The sequence below is a fragment of the Camelus dromedarius genome, chromosome 9 (genome assembly GCF_036321535.1).
Source record: "Camelus dromedarius isolate mCamDro1 chromosome 9, mCamDro1.pat, whole genome shotgun sequence".
Taxonomy (NCBI): domain Eukaryota; kingdom Metazoa; phylum Chordata; class Mammalia; order Artiodactyla; family Camelidae; genus Camelus; species Camelus dromedarius.
In genome coordinates, this window is record NC_087444.1 from 16,742,732 (window position 1) to 16,747,931 (window position 5,200).

Sequence of the window (5,200 nt, forward strand, 5' to 3'; positions counted from 1 at the left end):
TCTAGAATGTGCGCCCCCAGGGGGCAGCAGAGCACCAACCCTTGGGAAGCCCGCTGTACAACTACTCCATTTTGGCCAGAGATGTGCTGTGGATACACGGGGTACTTAGTGGCAGGAAGAAGAAGGATCTGATTAGGAGAACAGAGATCTGAACCCCTCTGGGACCTTAGAAGGCCAGTACCAAGAAGTCTAGGAAGAGGAAGGCCGGAACAAACGAGGTTGGCATCAGTCTCAAGAGAGAAAACAGAATCAGGGTCGACAAAGCAAGGATCAGAATTCTTGAACAGATCAGCAAGGTGCAGGGCCTGCAGACTGAACAGAATCAAGGGCGGACCAGCCAGGCCACTACCCCAGATGCCATCTATAAAGAGAGTTAGTTTAGAATATTCATGGAGATGTAAGATGCTAGAGAGAATGTGTTAGCCAGATCACCCCCCCGCCCCAGGAGGGACTGTATACTTAGCTGAGCCTCGTTGGGACTGGGGTCAAGGGGAGGTGGTGGTTGGGTTGATAAGAAGATACACAGAGACAAAGCAGGCAGAGGTTAGGGCACGTCCTGGTTATGGGTACTTTCTAGATCGTCCTCCTTAACTGTCAGGCTTTTATTTCACTAGGTGGGACAGGCAAGTTTGGAGCCAGTACTGAATTGTTGGGGACATCAGGGAAGAGCAAGACCTGCCACCAGCAGTCCTCACTCCACCCTTCCCCCAAAGCTCTCAACCTTGCCTACAAATAATTGCACCAACTGAAAGGGAGTCTAATCACAGTCTTGCCAAGGAGCCCTCTCTGGGTCTGGCCCCACTTATCACAGGCTGTGTCTACGCAGCTCCCGTGCAGGTGGGTCCCTCCTTCTGTGCTTGCTCCACTGACCTGCTCAGACTGGGCCAGGGAGAGCGCCTCAAACCTGGAGGCAGAGGGGAAGAAGGCTTCAGTTCTCCAATTCAGTTCATTGCAGAGTTTGCAACTGAGTTTGAACAGCAACTCTTCATGCCTCTCGTAAGGTTTGTTTCACATCTGTTATGAAGAGACGGCAATCACGCCGCTCACGGTTATGTGGTCGATGGAGCAGAGGCAATGAGATTGTCCCCGGGCAGGGAGGAGATAATCTCATTTGCTTTGTCTTTTTTGATCAGGGGAGCAGGTCGGAAATGGGATTTCATGCAGCTTATTCCTTTCTGCTGCAACTGATGATCATGGCTATTTAACATTTCCTGAGTACCAAAAAGCTGCTAGGCACCTGGGAACCTTTCCTCCAGCTTAGAAACTGTTCTCAGCAAATGAGCACACACCAGTTTCAGGGAAAGGCAAACTCCCGAGATCATTTTATCCAGGATTCAAGCCTCTGCATAAGAGTGTATGTAGAATATTCCAGAATATTCTGGAGGAATATGGCCAAGTCTGCCACTTGTCCCACTGTTCATTTTGGAACAGGGCTTCTCTCTTTAGCATCAGTCCCACTCCCCACTTCCTCACCCCCACCCACTACACACAGACACACACATGCACACACATCTCTGTCACTTGCAGACCATTTCACCTTGATATTTGAGGGGAGTGGGGAGTGGTGCTAGGTAGCAAAGGCCAACAGATCTGACCTTGTCAAATGACAAGAATCTGAACACCTGTCTGCCACCACCGCCCTGCTACCCCTTCCCACCACATCCCACCAAGATCCTCCTTAAGGATAAAGAGGGCTGAAAAACTGAGTGCACTTGAATAAACACTCTCTTCTCTGGCCTCAGTGCCCTCATCTGTAAAATGCCGAGGTTGGACCGGAGAATGTTTACAATCTCTTACAGCTCTGATGTCAGATCGATTTTCAAAGGGAAACAGTCCCCTTAGAAGGCTTTGTTAGGGTTCTGCTACTGGATGTGGCCACGCTGGGGGGGGTGGAGGGGGATGGACCAGTGCAGCTGTGTCCTAGGCTGAGGAGGACAAGGAAGGAGAGAAAGAAGCCAGAGAAGGCTCCGGAAGCTATTTGAAAAGGAGCCGTTAATGTGCAGGAGGTTATTTCTTCTGGGCTTTCAATTGCAAGCAACTTAAAATGAAAAGTCTTAGTGACTTGGGCAGGGAAAGCTGTGTGATAGGAGCCATCCAGCGGGGGGTTGGGGGCTTTGGGGAGCACAGTGGCACTTCATGGGGTCCCAGCAGAGCCCTGCCCTGGGCATGGGTTTTGCAGGCCCGAGATGGGGCAGAGGCCCCCCAGACACAGGCTCTGTCAGCCTTGGTGGGCTCCTTCCCTGAAGGCCCAGGTCCAGTTCAAGCCTCCACCCTCCACTCCACTCTAAGAGTCTGTGAAAAGGCACGGGGACTGCAGAGGCAGAGGGCCTTCCTGTCTGGTGCCAGGAGACAGGAAGACAACCTGGCAGACTCTAAAAGCACTCAAGTCGGGCGGCAGCTTCAGGAGGGAGATGGAAGATTGGTGCGTGTGGGAGGTTTTATGGAGTGACGGTAATAACCCCTCCATCTCTGCAGAGCTTTCCAGTTTATAAAGCCCTCTCACATCCATTATCTCATCTGAGCCTCCTTGAAGTGCTAAGAAGCAGGCAGGGCGGCTCTCATCTTTTCTGTTTTATCGCCAAAGAAGCTGCAGTGTAGATGAGTTAGATGACCTGCCCAAGGTCACACAGGTGGCTTAGGGCTGAGAAGGGCCATTCCAGGCACTCAGGAAGGAGCACCAGCCTGGCAGGCGGACAGAAACAAGCCCCATGCCTGCTCTGTCCCAGGCTAGGCCGTTTTCCTCTGAGCTTCACTGTTTTTATCTGCAAAATAGGGCAGTTAAGGCAGATGGTATGTGCAGAGGGCCCAGGCCCGAGTAGATGAATCAGCATATCTACTCTTCTCTTTTCTCCTGCTAACATTTAAGAATCTCCCTTCCTTTGGCCCTGAATCACGGCCAGTAGTTTGCTGAAGCTGTTGGTTTCAAGTAGGAACCTAAAGAAGTGTCTTTCTGCGGTCTGTTGGCCATTTCAGAACTTTGGAAATATAATGGTCAATTCATTAGAAATAAACTCTTGAGTCATTGGTGACAGATGTGAGCTAATACTTATTTGTAATCAATTAATACTGGGATTCCAAAATTTAGAGATCCCTGACTTAACTTGTTCATTAGAATTATAATACTGTTAAACCCAATTACTACAAAAAAAAAATTGCTGTGGGTTTTGCACAACAACAGTAGGGTGATTCTGAACTATGAGCTTCCTTTGAATATTTGCCTTTTGTATGCTCAGGGCCCTGATTTGTTATTTTTTAGACTTCATTCAAATTGGAAACTTACATTTATTATTGGACTATAAAACTTTTTTAGTTGTTTACTGGATTGTGAAAGTCATCTATATTATGGACATTGATTAAGTTACTTTCATAGTAAAGCACCTGTTAAATTAAAAAACAAAAAAGAATCTCCCTTCCTTCACTTGATCTTAGCCAAAAGGCCAAGAAGCGATGAATCTCCCTTCCTTACAGGGGTAGGAGATTAAGAGGTACGAACTACTATGTATAAAATAAATAAGCTACCAGGATATATAATACAGCACAGCAAATAAAGCCTATATTTCATAATAACTATAAATAGACTAGAACCTTTAAAAATTGTGAATCACTATGTTGTACACCTGAAACTTATATAATATTATACATCAACTATAGCTAATTAATAAAAAAGAAGAATCTCCCTTCCTTGAGGTAGACAAGGAATGAGGTGGGCTCAGACAGACGTGGTTTCAAATCCTGCCCGCCCTTCTGGCCTTGTAATCTTGGCACAAAGTATTAAAAGTCCCTGGCAGTGTCCTTCTCTGGAAAGGGGGGGCGCTAATACCCACCTCATGGGGGTGTTTGAAAGTCAAGTGACAAAACATATAACACACCTAACACTGTGTCTGTCTTAATAAAGGCAGTTTCCCCTTTTTTCCTTCTTTCTACTACAGCATGAGGTGGCCACCTTCATGGAGCCGGCCAACAAATCCCAGAACCCAAGTTCCTTTCCAGGCCCCAGTTGCCTCCTCCACCATGAAAATACTAATTATCATTATTGTTTTTATTCACCAAGTGCTCACTCTGGCTCAAACACAGTATTCAGTGCTATACCTGCATGATCTCATTTAATTGTTACAATAGTGCAGAGCTATTAGCCCCATTTTGCAGATGAGATAACTGAGTCACAAAGAACTCAGGAATTTGCCCACGGCTTTACGGTTAATGATGGCAGAGCCGAGACTGAGCTCCAAAGCTAAAGCTCTTCTGCTAACTCGCCTCTGACCATCAGGTGCCTGCTGCCTACCGGCTGGGGGCAAAGACCCCACTCTTCCTCATGCCACTGTCCCACGGCCGTGAGGAGTGAGTCCTGAGTAAGCGAGCTGAGAAGCTCCCTAGCCCAATTGGTAAGGCCAGATTTCATCATTTATGCAAATGCCAGGATTCTATTTGTTGAAGAGGGTCCAGGATGAGTTTCATTTGAGAAGTGGGAAAATGTGGATGATCCTGGAAAGCCAATTAGTACACGAAGGAACATTATCCCCTGTCAGAGAAGCCAGATATTAACAAAACTTACTCTGTGTGCAGACTTCAATTAGAGAATCAGCCAGTAGGCTTAGGAGCAAAATTGAATATGACATGTGGGAACCCCTCTCTTACCACCTGAAGAAGCAGGATTTAGTGGTAGACCCCCTTCCCTGGCAACTCAATGGGTCAGGTGATTAAGTGTTTCACAAAGACCTGGACACCCATTGCCCAGCACAGAGCCTGGTCCTTGGTCAATGCTCAAGGATAATGAATGAATGAACGAACGAATCAACAAAACCGTTCTCTTACCAAGAGACAGGCAAAGAATCTAGAATGTTTCCCAGTACCCTCTAATCACAGGAGACTCAAAGAAAACCCCAGTCGTTAGGGGAAACTTGAAAGAGAACTTCCTGACAGTGTAGAATAAGAAACAGGTGACCGAAGAGTGAGGGAGGGCAGGTCAACTTCAAGAAAGGGATTCCTAAAGGTCAGTTTGGGGCCAGAGGACAGCCTTTTCTAGAGACAGAATGACATCTACCACGTGGATCTCAAAGCAAGGAGAGAAACTGAATGAGAGAGTCCATCTAAGTGGAATATACGATGTTAGCACTCGATTTTTAGCATATTTCCAGATGTTGAAGTCTTGGAAAAATCAGGATAGCCTCTGCTTCTGCTCCCTGACCTGACCCCACATCCC

At 47.1% G+C, this 5,200-nt stretch overlaps 1 non-coding gene across 1 annotated transcript; it reads left to right on the forward strand.

Moving 5' to 3' along the window:
- Positions 1-2,879: 2,879 nt before the first annotated feature.
- LOC116155011 (small nucleolar RNA SNORA2/SNORA34 family) lies at positions 2,880-3,016 on the forward strand. Its single transcript, XR_004139045.1, has one exon. It is a non-coding gene; the product is annotated as a small nucleolar RNA SNORA2/SNORA34 family (small nucleolar RNA).
- Positions 3,017-5,200: the final 2,184 nt, after the last annotated feature.